The 15,991-nt window shown below is 36.2% G+C and overlaps 2 pseudogenes across 1 annotated transcript; one reads left to right on the forward strand and one right to left on the reverse strand.

Moving 5' to 3' along the window:
* The first annotated feature begins 4,294 nt into the window (after window positions 1-4,294).
* On the forward strand, window positions 4,295-11,110 carry LOC143530935 (KH domain-containing protein At4g18375-like; annotated as a pseudogene). The gene is made up of 8 exons (XR_013134939.1): window positions 4,295-4,417; window positions 5,641-6,223; window positions 6,845-7,236; window positions 7,888-8,133; window positions 8,211-8,432; window positions 8,515-8,606; window positions 8,714-8,795; window positions 10,346-11,110. The product of XR_013134939.1 is annotated as a KH domain-containing protein At4g18375-like (transcript).
* Window positions 11,111-14,093: 2,983 nt separating this feature from the next.
* LOC143530909 (3-ketoacyl-CoA synthase 6 pseudogene) lies at window positions 14,094-15,551 on the reverse strand (annotated as a pseudogene).
* Between the last annotated feature and the right edge of the window lie 440 nt (window positions 15,552-15,991).

Here is a 15,991-nt window from a genome sequence, read left to right on the forward strand (position 1 = left end):
AATTGATATATCCCCTTCCTCTCACCCCCTCTCCCACTTACCACCAATGGCCACCGTAGTTAGTCCGAACCACCAGCCAGCACCGCCACCACCTGCCACAAGCCCACAACCGCCACCACCACACCTTCACCATCGCTCACCACCCCACCCACCGACCTCCCTATCCGCAGATATAACCCTACATCCCTAAATCCACCGTCCCAGAGAAACAAGTTAGAGAAGAATTAGGCCAGTGGCAACATTAATTATGAAGCTTTTGATATTTTTCAAAAATTACCCATTCTTTATTGAGAAATCCATCTGCAAACAATTCTTACAAAGTCACCATTCTTTGTTTGAAATCGATCTGCAAACCCAACCCACTGATACAATCAATCCCAATTACAAGTTAAGCGATGGTTAGTTATAATTGCTAGGGCAATAGATTCAATCAATACATTATTTTGCAAGCTGATGAAACACCCAACCAAACAAAACGTCAGACGTGATATTCAATTGTGGGCAAGTAAAGGAACAGAGACCATGGCCGCGGCTTCCTCCGACACCCCTTATTTCGTTTAGGATTCTGCCAAGTAGCTTAATTATGCGACGCATACGACAGAGATGGTATTCCGACGGGCCTTTATGTTGTGATTCTCACCAAATCGGTGGTAGGCCGTCAAAAGGAGAAGCTCGCACCAGATCTGGGATGGTGTGGATGGTGGATAGCGGTGGTTTAAGGCGGCGACGAGCTCGTGGATTAGATCAAAACCCTAGATTGACCGGCGGCCGGTAGGTTGGATGGTGTTTAGGGTGAGGGTTGGATGGCCAGTAGATTGACGGCCGGTGGTGTTGTAGTCTTATTAATTTTTTAATTAAATAAGTAAAATGACCAATTTGTCCTTATGTGCAAGGCACATGATCTTACTTAACGAAAAAAACTAACTGGGTTAGGACTAAAGGACAAAGGGTGTTAGATTTGTAAACGTAAAGAATATAACACGTTACTTTTGAAGATAAAGGACAACGAGTGAAATTTGATACATATTTTGTATAAATAATATGCAATAACGTGTATATAGTTTGCCCCGATCAGAACTAAACTAACCCGGACCTTAGGCTGCTTTCTTGAGTTAATTAAGTTATGTATGAAAGTTGCTCACTCATAAAAGCATTCGCATTACAATCATTATGTTATTGGTTTTCCATATCCTAGAGTTTAAGAAAAGTTTAAGGTTTTAATAAATTGTTACACGTTATCTGATTCCATAATATAGAGTAAATGCATGAAGTGAATAGTGTAGGGAACCACGGTTCAATTCATATATATATATATTCATAACTAGGTTAGAACCCGTATAATACACGGGTTAGTAAAAAATCTAAATTCTTGAAAATACACAAACTACAAATATAATGTTAAAAACAAATTTAGTGTTTAAAATATTAGCAAAACTGAGACAAAAAAAAAACTTCTTACTAGCTACTACCATAGGACAAAAAATCTGCAACTTTTAACTCAAACGAACCAAACTTTCACAAATCCCTAAACTGCCCTTAGACCAAAAAATGAAGAATTGACTCGCACTCAAAGTTTTAACTCGAAACTAAATATTTGATATGTTCACCCTACACATGTATAACCTTTAGTTCGCAAATTTTATGTTACAAAAATAACAAATAAAAAATTCTATAATTATCCTTCAGATGCGAATTTCATTTACAATATGTTGCTGGTAATTTGTGGCTGACACTTGTGGTTAAAGAAAATGCAGATCCAGAATGGCCGTCTTTAAACTTAATCATTATCTTAAATTTATTTCTTTGTTTTTTAAGTCACGAAAGTCCTGTTTCAACTGCTTCAAACATCAAACCCCAAAAATGTTGCTGGTAATTTGTGGCTGACACTTGTGGTTAAAGAAAATGCAGATCCAGAATGACCGTCTTTAAACTTGATCATTATGTTAAATTTATTTCTTTGTTTTTTAAGTCACGAAAGTCCTATTTCAACTGCTTCAAACATCAAACCCTAAAAAATAATGAATAAATAAAATAAAAAATCCATTTCTACATAAATAATATGGAGCAAGAAAAACCAACTTCATTATTTTCCAATTCACAAAAGTCATCTATTTACCCTTTTCAAACAAATTCTTTAAGGTAACTGATAATTATTAAATCTGTAAATTGTTTTTGTAACATAAGAAATCATAATGTTTACATATGAAATTCTTGGTAATGAAGAAAGTGTTAGTATGAGAATGTTTTACAAAAAATTATAAGCATGCTGGCGTATTAAAAGTTAAAAATCAAAAAGAAAAAAAACATTTTACTTATAAAGTGATTGTTTTTTTCTTTTTTCCCTTTTGTTTTATTTGACAAGGAATTCACATAAAAATACATTTACAGTTAAATATAAAAATAATAGCAGACGCAAAAAAATGTAAGTAATTGTTCAGATCATGATCGTTTGAGTTAAACACATTCTTACTTAAAAAATACATTGATCAAATTTATTTTAAACTAAACATGAACCCAAGTCGGTCATTTAAAATTACTTATAATTAACTGTATAATAATGGTGATATAAAGTTGCATTATGATGTGCAGACTGATAAGATATTTGGTAGGGGTTGTTCTTTTTGTTATCACAAGTCATCTCCTTAAAAACTACAAAAGTCTATAATTCTTCGAAAACAATCAACTAAGAATAAAAGTAATTCAAACATTGCATATTTGAGGACATTTACTCGTTAATTTATTAAACGATGAATCTTGTACTATATTAACTTGCTTTTTTGGACCTTTTAATGTGTATATTTAAAGATAATATGTCTTTATTTAAATAATACTTATCGATAACTGATGACATACTTTAATTTTTTTGTAATATATCTCTAAGTAAATAATTTGTGTTATATAATGATCATAAAATTAGAGTTTCAATTGAAAGACAACGGATTACATATAAATCAATCACGTGAATCAAATTACATGATTCGAAATTAAATTAATCGCATTAAGAAGCTTGATCGATTTAACCTATGAATCGATTGAATATGTGTAGGTTAATCGATTGACTCCAATTGAAGCTGTTAATCCGATTGAATATGTGAAGGTGAAACAGTTGGTTATGTGAATCCAATTACAACGGTTTGATAATTACCTTGAATACTGATGAATTTCAGTGTAATATGTATATGGTGATTGCGAGGGTTAGAACATGTGAATTAAGATGATAAAAATTTAATAGGCATCACAAATTTGATTATGAAATAGAATTAAAATAATTAGGAAATGCTATGTAAAAATTTGAAGAAATTTGGTGGATCCAATTTATTTATTATATAAAGAGTTAAAATAATTAAAAAATATTTAGGAAATGCCATGTGTCAATTTGAAGAAATTTGGTGAAAAACAAAAAGGAAATTTTGTGAAAACCCACTTGTTTATTATATATAGAGATAGAGATATAATTTTTAAGTGAAAAAAAAATATTATTTAATTAAATAGAGTTAAAATACAAGAAATTAGATTTGTGAAGTTTTTATTTGGTGAAATTTTTAAGGACAAAGGTATTTAAAAAAAAAAACTACATAAAAATGAAGATGAAAAATGCTCCAAGTTCCACAATTTTGTTTTTAATCCTTTTTATTTTTAGTGCAAGAGGTACTTTTGTCAATTCATAAAAACTAACAGTATTTTCATGGATATTATCGGTTGACAAACAGTAAAAATAAATCTGTAAAGTCTGACTCAAAATCATCGACTTCATGTATTTATTTTTAATTTAAAGTAGTTAGTTAGTCAAATTAAATTGTAAAATTCCCATGATAAATATCAACAATCATGTGGTACGTGTGACTACACAAAATTACTAAAATTTATTTCAAAAATTCACATTAAAAACTTTTTTGACGTTATTTTACTAATCGGTTGAAGATAACGTTAAAAGTGACGGAAGGTTAATCAGGCATCATGCGGTGGCGTTGATAGCCGAAAGACAAGGGCACATGCACCAATCAGCCGGTGTCCCTGATGATTGAGTGCTATGTGCCTTATGTCCAAGGCTTGATGCAAAACTACTATCGAGCCGGGGTCTCACCGGAAGCAGCCTCTCTATCCCTGTGGGATAGAGGTAAGACTGTCTACATCTTACCCTCCTCAGACCCTACCATAGCATTGCTATTGGTGGGATATACTGAGAACGATGATAATGATGATGACGACGTTAAAAACTTTGAAATAACTCTTTAACTAACCAAGTCTCGGATCCCCAAAGGCAAAACAAAACAAGCCCTAATTTCATTTAATTTTATTATTTATTAATAATAATATTATCAAACGAGAGAGAGCTAGCTCATCATTGTCATCTACAACTCCTCTCAGATTATTATTATCTTCTTCGGTCCATTATCACCTCACGATTCTTCAATTGGTACGTATTATTATTATAATTTATTATAAATTGAATTTGTTTGAATCCGATCTAGATTGCTTCAATTATCCTGATTTCTATCATATTCCGCATCTAATATCATGTAATTTGAGTTGAATCTGAGCAGTATGAAATGTGTATTGGTTAATGATAAACAATTGGAGGTAATGTTTTATTTATTGTCATTTCTTACTTGATTATAGAGCAGCAAGTATATTGTTAAAAGTACCAACTGAGAAATTGAATATGTGTTTGTTAGGTTAAAATGTTACTGAACTTGTTTGAAAATGGATTATAAGGATCTCTTGATTCTAACAGTAATTTAGTTTTTTTACTCAGTGTCTATGTCTAAGCATCAATAATAATTATTATTAATTAATAAAAGCATTTAAAAGCAAGAAAGTCGATTTTTTTGCTCTAAGATATTTGACTCTGTCTTCATGTTATTTGTATATGACGCTTGCATATCGGCCGAGGTTTTTAAAATTATTTAAAAGCAAGAAAGTTCGATTTTTGGCTCAAAGATACTCGACTCTATCTATATGACACTTGTATATCGACTAAGGTTTTGTAAAGAATTTGAAAGCTATCATTACTATAAAAAAAACTTGCTTATATGGTGACAAAGTTTGCATTAGCTTATCAACTCCAGTTCGCTACAAACTTTGGCGCTCTATTGGCAAGAAAGCATTTTTATAAGTTTTGTTACTATAGTTGATATATTTTGGTTATGCGTGTGTATAATTGTATATGACTGTGGTTCATGGAGAAAGTGTTATATGTAGCGAACACTATGGTTGTTTTTCAGTTTGTGCTGTGTGCTGTAGAAATACTTTTATGATTGCATGTAGCCAGATCCATTATGATCAATTACTCATGTCATCCATTTGACAATTGGGAGTAAAGCATGTAATGTTAGGAAACAAGCAACTAACTAACAGGATCACACACACGGCTACTGAAGTTAAATAATTAAACAATACAATTTACCTTTCCCTTACTAAATATCTTTTCATTTCATGCTAACCCTAGGTATACTTAGGAACAGGTAACAAATACGATATTTCGCTTTCATATTATTATGGTTTAACCCGGCAAGTGGAACACCCTTTATGCTAAACTGTTTGAACGTTTATTTCAATATCACATATTCTTATGTATCATATTGATGTAGTTACTTTGCTTTCATGTTTTGTTGGTTCATTAATTCGTCTGTGGTTCAGTTGTAGATTTAGTGAATATATGGAGCGAAACAGGCGAAACCCCTCCTTCAGGAAACGCCCTAACCCTAATTTTAACAAGGGCGGTAATAAAAGAGGGAGATTTGGTGAACAGTCTTCAGAAATCTCAAAGACTCCAGAGACAGTCTACAGAATATTATGCCAATCTAGAAAAATCGGTAGTGTGATTGGGAAAGGTGGTGGTATAGTCAAAGCCTTGCCAGAAGAAACCCAAGCTAAAATTTCAGTTGCTGAAACGGTTCCTGGTTCAGAAGAAAGAGTAATAACAATATCCAGTCCTTCAGATATGCCAGTAAAAAGTAACACCGAGAATAATGATTTGGAGCTGCATTGTGCAGCTCAAGATGCTTTATTAAAAGTTCATGACAGAATAATTGAGGAAGATATATCAGGTGAAAATCCAATAACTGCACGCCTGCTTGTTCCAAACAATACAGTAGGATGTGTTTTGGGGAAAAAAGGAGACGTTATTCAGAGATTAAGAAGTGAAACTGGTGCATCCATACGTGTTATGCCTGGAGATGAACGCCCTGCGTGTGCTTTGACTACCGATGAGTTGGTCCAGGTAATGCTTTATTAATATTAACATTTGTTTTTTAGCATATAGAAAATCTTAATATCAATCAATCAATCAATCATACCCAGTAAAATCCCACCGACAGCAAAGCTATAAGTAGGGTCTGGGGAGGGTGGGATGTAGGCACACCGTACCTCTATCCAAAGGAATAAAGAGGTGGCTTCCAGAGAGACCCTCGGCTCTAAGTACATGTGTATGAAGCAAAATAAAGGAAATCAAAGTTTAACAGTTATATAAAAACTACTACTAATTATAATAATATTAATAATAAGATCACAGTTTAACAGCTATATAAAAGCTAATAATAATTATAATAATAATAATAATATATGTAAGGGAAATACCATTATGGTATGTGACCTAAATAAGTTAATTCTAAGCCCTAAGGTATTCAATTCTCTCTAAAAATCCTTAACTTTAATTCTACTTCTCCACGAATTCCTATCCTCAACCATGTCCTCGGAGAGGTTTAGGTCTATCAAATCATGCCTAATCCTCTCATCCCAAGTCAATTTCGGTCGTCCTCTACCCCTCCTCCCCTCTATAGTAATGTTTTCTACGGATCTAACAGGATTCGTCGTCTGTCTTCTCTTTACATGTCCAAACCAGGTATCAGCCAAACCAGATGTTGCAAAAAGGGCTCTATATCAAGTGTCTACATTATTGCATCAGAATCCACGCAAGGACAAACCTCCAACCGTTAAGGGCCAAAACATGACCCCCGCAAAACGGTCTGTGCGTGCTGAACCACCCATGCCATGGATGGGGCCCATCAGATTTGGTCCAATGGCGTTAATGGTGATTATGCTGCTGCACATGGTGAGAATGTCCCATCTGAGTTCTCAATGAAGATCCTTTGCTCATCAGCTAAAATTGGAGGAGTTATTGGTAAAGGAGGATCATCTGTAAGACAGTTACAGCAAGCAACTGGAGCTAACATACAAGTGGGTGAAGGTTTTGCAGGGTGTGATGAGCGTGTGATTCGAGTGTCTTCATTTGAGGTCAGTAGTATTTATAATTTTATCTATAATTAACACGGCAAGTTGGAGATGGCAGAATCCCACGGGTAGGCCTGTAAATGAACACGGGCAGAGCATGTTTGTGTTCGTTCGTTTAACTTTAACTGAACAAACGATTGAACATGAACAAATAAATGGACGGACTTTTCTTGTTTGTGTTAGTTCGTTAAGAAAATGAACGTGTTGTGTTTGTTTATGTTCGTTCATTAACAATATAAACAAACGTTCAAAAACATAACTGAACATAGAGGAACGAACATAACTTAGCTAAAATAAACTAAAAGTAAATGTTAACAATGTGTGAGGCCTAAAAAGTTACTAAAACTGACTAAATTGTAATGAGGCTAAAAAAATTTGATGAACATATTAACAAACGAAAACGAATGATCTCACATTACACAAATGTAAACTAACAAACATGAATGAGCTTAAACGAATTTATATAAACAAGTTCAATTGAATGGACGTAAGTGAATGCTCACAAGCATAAATGAACGAACGAGCCATGTGTTAATGCTCGTTCGTTTAACCAAATGAAAAAAAAAAAAAAATCATGGTCGCTTATAATTGGTTTAAATTTTAATTTGTACTGTAAATGGATAATCAATTAATGTTTTTGGTGAATCATGTCAGGCTTTAAGGAACCCGAGGTCACAAACAATTGATGCAGTTCTCGCTATTCAAGATATATCGAATGAACACGGTGAGAAAGGCATTATGACTACAAGACTTCTTATTCCATCTAGTAAAGTCGGTTGCATAATTGGACAAGGAGGTCAAGTAATCAATGAGACGCGAAGAAGAACAAAAGCAGATATTCGTGTTTTCTCTAAGGAAGAAAGACCGAAGTTTGCTGATGAAGATGAAGAGCTTGTGCAGGTGTGTTATCAATAATCTTAAAGTTTTTTCTAAATAAGGCCTACAATCTAGTGAATTTACCATTTTGACCTTTTTAGGTTTCTGGGAATTACAATGCTGCTAAAGATGCCGTGTCTGAAATTGCATTAAGGTTTAGAGCAAGATGCCTCAGAGATGCAAAACCTGGAACTGGGCCAACGGAGCCTTCTCAAGTGGGCCCGGTTCCAGGATTCATGCCACCAAGAAACTTAATTAGTAAAGGACCGTCTCCTTCCGGTGTCATTCGGGGCGGTCGATCATTAGGCTATGAACCTTTTCAGGTAGCATATTATGCATATTCAGTTAAATGAACCTTTTAAGATTAGTCATTAGCATAACAAAAGATGTGGTCCTTTTATGAAGGGTGGTGGAAGAGAGTATGAACCTCTTAGTTATCCGGCTCCTTCAAGGGAATATGAGCCTCATGGTTACCCGGTTCCTCCACGCGCCTCTGGGTACCATACTACTTATTTCATATTACTATACTGATTCATCATCTTGTGGTTTATTTACTTATTGGTTTTGTGTTGTTTACACCAATATATTTTATGTTTTAAACAAGATACTCAGGTGCTGTGGACGTGAATATATCAAACAGTGGACAGATTTCTGGCATGGGACCTGGAATTCACAACATTAAGGAGGTCAGTTGGTTCTTCAACTTGCTAATTTTCTAACCCAAACTATCGAGTGGCATTATTCTACTCATCCACTTGCTGGCTATGTAGCGTGTGTATTTCGTTACTATTGTTTGAAGTGAGATCAATGAATTGATTAAGCTATAATAATAGGAAATGATGACTTAGGTTTAAGAGTTTTAAGGTTGAAGTTGTAGCTCATATCATTCTTCCGGACTGCATGTTTTTGTGGTTATCATGCAAGTTAGCTAAAAGAAAGTCAGCTTTTACTCCATTAATTTTGGGAAAATGGCATAAAATACCTACATGTGTAGATACAATTGCAACTTGTTCTTTTTTGCTGCAAAGTAGTAATTTTTTGCCCGGTTACCAAGTAATGGGTTAAAACCAAGTGATTTTTATTTTTCTTATATCCTCTTTATGTTATTTGTGATACCTTTTATGTCAAAGAAAGGGTTTTTGAGTCAGGGGTCTTGGTGGGTGCAACCTCTCGATCTTCTGGGTTAGCGGAAAATTTTCCCTTATCTCACCCTCCGCATAGCATGCTATGAGTGGGATCTTATTGAGCATGCTTGTTTGTTTTGGATGCGTAGCCTTCAAATGCCCATCATCAGCGGTTCATCACACATGTTTCACTTTCACAACAAAACCACAGTTACGACCTGGTTTTGCACTGTTATGTAAGAATCCATTAAAGAAAAGAAGAATCAAACATAAACATTGCAAAACCTTAATCTATAAAAACCGTAATATACAAATTGAAATCCAAATCGAAATAGATATTTATGCCTTGTTGTTTGGGTTCGAATCGTGTTGCTCATTAGAGATGTACTTTTGTAGTGAAAACATATATTGAGGCTGGTATAAGAAGTGGAAGACAAAAGTGTGAGAGGCTAGGGTAGGGCTATAACCTTAATCTTATCACCACCTTTGTCCTCCACAGCCACCTTTCTTCACCACCGCTTCTACGCACCTCTTTCCCACCTTGGGTTCTACCCAATCGTATCAAATCTTTCACGTGATAACAATCGAAACCTAACCTCTCAACCGTTCGTTTTCTGCTTCTTGTACTGGCCTCAATACATGTTCTCACCCCAAAAATACGTATCTAGTTCGATTTGGGTTCTACCCAAATACGTTTTCTGCTTCTTGTACTGGCCTCAATACATGTTCTCACCCCAAAAAAACCGTTCGATTTGGGTTCTACCCAATCAACATGATTCAACGTCAAGCAATAATATTGGGAAATCTAGTTCGATTTGGGTTTTAATTTGCGTCTTAGGATTTTCTAATGTTAGGTGTGATGTTTGTGTTTGGATTTCTTAAATTTTAGGCATCCTTGAATTTTTGACTGAAAATCTGATGGTGGGGTTGATGGGTTGAACAAAAAGTAAAATGATATAAATAATAGTGATTTGTGTTTAAAAGCTTTAAATATTAATTATAAACTAATGGAAACAAAAATGGCCAATTAATTTGCTTTTATACTAAGGTGATCAAAGTGTATTTTACTTGATGGAAACGAGGTTAAAGTTGTCAATTATTTTGATATGCAGGTTCCAGGAACAGGGATAAAACCCCAAGATCCGTATACTGTTGGTGTGGAACCCGCTTCCGAGATACTCGGTTCTAATGCCATTCATGGTGTCAATGTCTACCAAGGATATGGCGGTCCAGCTGTACAAAGCCATCCTCTAACTGCCACCTATGATCACAACTACGGTACTCAGCAAGGTCCCTTCTCAGATATGAATTCTTCTTCACACACATCATATAACACCACCACTGCCAGCACCGCCATCACTACCACCAACCCTAATTACCTGCCCTACCCCACTCAACAAGTCCATTACCCAGAAAGTTCTTATCAGTATGGACACTAAGTTCGGGTCATTTATGTACCATGATCTACAAACTTTTTACAAGATACCCAGTGTCAGAACTGTTGCTGTCTGTCCGGCTTTTTTAGAAATTTGAGTGGAGATGATACTATGGTTTCTTGCCTAGAAATTGAGACGTGTCTTGTTGTCGTTGGACAAGTATGGGACTTATGGTTAGGTGCCTTGACATGTTACTTTTAGCCTTATTAAAATGATATCCACAAACCTAGGTTTGAATTAATGGTGTATATGTGCCACAAGGGCTTTTGGCTTGTGAAATTGGCTTTTTGTAGGGTTGGGATTGGTTTGTGGTTTACCATGTTTGAAAAGCTTAGGCTCAAGTGTGTGTCTTTTATAGTTGATGTGTTCAGCATATATGGTCCTGACTCTAGAGACTTGGCTTGGGTTATTGACTTTACATAGAACTGAAAACAAACTGGTCGAATAAATGAAAAGGACTGTATCTTAGCATACGGGCTTACATAGATTAATAGGCTTGGGTAGTCACAATTAGAGCTCACTTGTTAGAAATACAGTTTGTGTGTGTGTGTGTTTGGTTCTATATGACTTATAGTTCTATGTAATCCCATAAAACGAGCCAAGTCTCAAGAGTCAAAACCATATGTGTTGAACCTTCTGGCCACGTGCCTAAAAAAGCTTATGTTTCAGGCGGGTGGCCAGAAGGTTTAACATACATGGTCTTGAGACTTGGCTCGTTTTACCGGATTGCATAGAACTAAAATCGGACCACGAATAAAACCAAAAGTTAACTTTTTTTTAAAAAAAAAATTTTACACTTAGGAATTCCATTCTTTGAGATTTTCACAAATATAGTTAGGAATGCCATATGTTTTAACGGGTCAGATCATGATATCAGTTTTTAAATAATATGCCATGAGGCTTTTGGCCCAGTGACAGTGGCGAGGGTTCAAAGTTCAAACCGTATTTTTGTATTTGTATGTATTTAGATGAATTTTAGACAGTGTAGAATTTGGCAGTGTGTGTTGCAGTTCTGAAAAAACTTATTAAATTCGTAGGTAGGATGAATGTTTATGTTCTTCCACTCGTCCCAAAATTCTTGTGCAGCATTATATTCAAAATAATGTATTTTTGTATTTGCGAGAGGAAAAAACACTTTATTTTGAATAGGAATATTGGATTCTGATAATTATAAGCCTAGCTTTGACTCGTTGTTGACTAATATTAATCCAAACTTAAATAATTATCTCTTAACAGTCCAAGACTTCTCTGTTCTGCTGCCCGAGCTCTCCGTTCCAACTACTAGCCGATCCTCTTTTCGTTGGTACCGTGCTGGCCTCCATTCTGCTGCCCGACTAGCACTGTTTGATTAGTTCATCAGTCCCCCCTCGCTGCCCAAGTTGTAATGACTGATGTAGACATCGGAAATAGCCTATCAAGTAGACAATTCTCTTACCCCCCTTGTCTTATTCGATTATTGGGTTATCTACTGTTCGGTTTTTATTCTATTGTCTAAAGAGTGCACTTCATGTACTGCGTAAAAGTTCTTCTCTTACGAGATTTCGAGTTGGATGAACAGATCGAGCAAGTTCGAATTAAGTAACATGAAACCTATTAGTCCGAAAGCGCCGTGGAGAGCAACAAAAGTCCACAGACCGCCTAATTGACACCAACGAGTAAAATCTCCTTGTGCTTCAGGACCCCATAGTAATAACAAAGAATGTGCTAAACTATTAGCAGGAGTAGAAACTGCGGCAGTTAAGAAATTGCAGCCTTCCAAATAGGAACTGGCTAATCCATGGGTATACCATGAAGTTACAAAGGTTGTGCCCGTGAACCAACCCCCTACGGCGAAATAGGCACAAGGAAAGAGCAATAGGCCGGACCAGCCTACAAAAACGAAACGGTCCCTACGTAACCAGTCATCCATAATATCAAACAAATCATTTTCGTCTTTGGTAAATTTACCAAGGGCTATAGTCATCGTAATCCTCCTATTCAACTACTTCGACCATTTCCGAACACCTCATAGTATTTTCTGGGCGTCCAAGTTTGCAAATTGTTTTCTTTAACTGAACCTTTTATAATACCTTTTCTAATTGGGGTTTACACCAGTTAGTTTTTTGGTGACGTAGACACTGATATGGCACAAGCATTTGTTATTTGATGAGGTCGTTGCTTATGTGGCACTCTCATCACAACCTCACCTCCACCCCCACCTCACCCCGTCTCCACCTCACCTCCTCCACTACCACCACCAAGAGCCAAAATGGTTAGGGTTTTTTAGGGTGGCTAATGGTGGTGGGTGGTGGTGATGGCTGATGGCGGTGGAGGTGAGGTTGTGATGAGAGTGCCACAAAGGCAGCCCGATCATCAAATTACAAATGTTTGTGCCGTGTCAGAGTCCACGTCTCCAGAAAACTAACTGGGCTAGGTACTTAGATTTCAGTTAGAAAAGGCTCGGTGGAGGAAAATAGTTTGCAAGTTGGAACTGTCACATAAATTTCTTATATTTGGATTAATATCGGCTAACTGGTCAAACTTGAGATTATTAAAATCCAATATCCTTTTTGAATGCAACTCGATTTTCCAATAGATTTATGTTGTGATGATGATGATCTTTTCTTAAAATTGAGTTAATTTAGCTAAATAAAAAAAGTTTGCTTATAGGTTTATTTTGGTGTATTAAAAATAGGGTTCCAGACGTGTCTAGTTAACGGGTTAATAGAATAAATTGAACACAACTCATATACTTATGTCAAATACGTCAATCTGAAGCCGGACATATTCAAAATCATGCTGTGTTCCTATTGACCCGTTTAAAGTTCATTTGCGAATATAACGATGATTTAGCCCCAAATGATCAATTACTTCAACTTGAATGAACCTTATTTTTGTGGCAACATGTCTTTATTTATATCAGTTATGTTCAACAAACTTGACTTTATACATTTAGCTTTGGGTTAGAGGAAGCAGATAAAGTGTTGGTGACAAGTTGAATAGATAAAAGAAAAAGCTAAGTATCAAGTTTTAACTGTCAATGCTTTTAAAGTAACTCCCAAAATCTAAGTACGAACTTTTATATACACTCTTAAAACTTAAACGAGTATCTACCTCACCATCGTGACCGCGACTACTGTATCCACCACCGTTACCCATCTCTACAACCACTGCCACCAGTCACTACTTGTCATCAATATCCATCATAAAAGTATAACGACTGAACTTATTTGTTTATAAAATCAGGCTGTGATGCCTCTGTAAAAAAAGGATATTATGTAGTGATAAGTAGTAGACACTCATATATAACCAAAAGTAAACAAATATTTTTCACAATGTTCCAGATTAACAAGTAACATAAAGATTGAACCAAATAACAACACAGCATAATAACTTTGAATCTTAATTTCCAACAGTATGATCAACTTTCATAAGTAATTAAAGCTCACAGTTTTACCACCTCCGGGATATGCACCGGGTACCGATCAATGCAGTCCTCCCACGCTCCTGATCCATCCGTTTCAATGCTCAGGTTACACTTCCACACGGCGCTGTTACACTTAAACCCGCTACCAAGCGCTATTTGCCAAACCCTGTCTCCTTCCTTCATCCTCCCTTTCGCTTCTATATAACTAAGCTCGTACCATAGCGACGAGGATGACGTGTTCCCAAACCGGTGTAATGTCATCCTCGACGGCTCAATGTGCTCTGCTGATAACTGCAGGCTCTTCTGCACCTCATTTATCACCGCCCTACCGCCTGCATGTATGCAGAAATGCTCGAACGCCTGCGTAAAGTCTGGTATGTAAATATTCCATTTCCGCTTAAATATTCTCCGTCCAATGAGATTAAAAACGAAGCGAAATTGCTCGGATAGCGGTAACACCGATGGACCTAGGGTCATGATGTTCGATTTCAATGCTTCTCCGCCTATTACCGATAGATCTTTCGATAACTTGATGCCTAAATTACCTTCGGGATCTTCCTCTTGATGAATGCATTTGTAGGACTTCTCATCGGAAGCTTTATGCGTTCTGATGATGTTTACGAGTTTGTACTTTGATCGGTTTCGCTCACAGCGTTTGTTTGATAACAAAACAGCGGCTGCGCCTAACCGGAACAAGCAATTCGGAAGGAGCATTTCGCGCTCATTTCCTTCGTAATAGTTCGGAGTAATGATTTCGGTACTAATCACTATAGCATTAGAGTTTGGATGACTTTGAAACAATCTTCTCGCTAAATCGACGGAGATTAATCCCGCGCTGCATCCCATACCGGTTAAATTATAGCTCCTAACATCACTCCTGAATTTGTACTTGTTTATCACCATTGCTGCGAGCGAAGGTGACGGGGAAAACACGCTGCAGTTCACTATTAGAATGTCAATGTCCGTAGGTTTCAGCTTTGTTTTCGCGATCAATGAGTCCATTGCGGAGAATATCACGAGTTCAGCTTCGAGTTTTGCGTCGTTCATAGTAAGTTTAGGCGGGATGTAATGAAAACCTGGCGCTAAACACGTCTCTTCGCTTAATCCTGACCGTTCTAGTATCCGGACCTGGAACTCGAGGCTCTTACGCTTGTTTTTCCGGATCATTTCGGAGTTTTCCATGAAGAACGAGAACGGTGATCGCAATGCCTTTGATGGATTGTAGCAGGAGAAATCAACGAGGTAGACGGGGCTAGGTTTTGGGATAAGGTATATGGTGGAGATGGTAATGATTGAGAGTAAGGTGAATGCTGCTTGAATGTGATCGAGGCGCAGGAGTTGAACGGCTGCGGTGGTGGTGATGGAGATGATCAGGAAGTATGAAAGGATGTGGATGTGATCGGTGAGGTACCGGTAGGCAAGTTTGATGTAGTTGAGGATGGCAGAGGCCGCGAAAGCCGGAGAGTTGTCCGGCATTGTTGAGGATAGGAGACTTGGAAGATGATGTTAATTTGTATGTGCATGAGATTGCAAAAATGTGATTACGTTACGTTGCATTTATAATAAACTCTACTTAAAAAAGTTTTGTAGTATTTTGTTTTGAATACTGAAATTCAGTTTTAAGTTTAATAATAATATTTTTGATTTTTTTTCTTAATACTTTTATTTTATAGCTAAAATTATAATGATTTTAATTTAAATTTTATATAAAGGAACATGATTGTGTCTAGGACTCTTGTTGCATAGGCAAATTGTATAAAAAACTAATATAAACAGAAGGTTTAACAAAAACGTCACGGGAGGGGGGGACTCAATACGTATAAATCTTCATCCTTGAATATAAAAGTATTGAAATTGAAGTAATGTTGAATGTTATATGGGATTATCTTTAATACCAAAAACATTATTATATAATT

The sequence above is a fragment of the Bidens hawaiensis genome, unplaced genomic scaffold (assembly GCF_021521415.1).
Source record: "Bidens hawaiensis isolate Kalapana, Puna unplaced genomic scaffold, B.hawaiensis_p1.1 tig00009067_1, whole genome shotgun sequence".
Lineage (NCBI taxonomy): Eukaryota > Viridiplantae > Streptophyta > Magnoliopsida > Asterales > Asteraceae > Bidens > Bidens hawaiensis.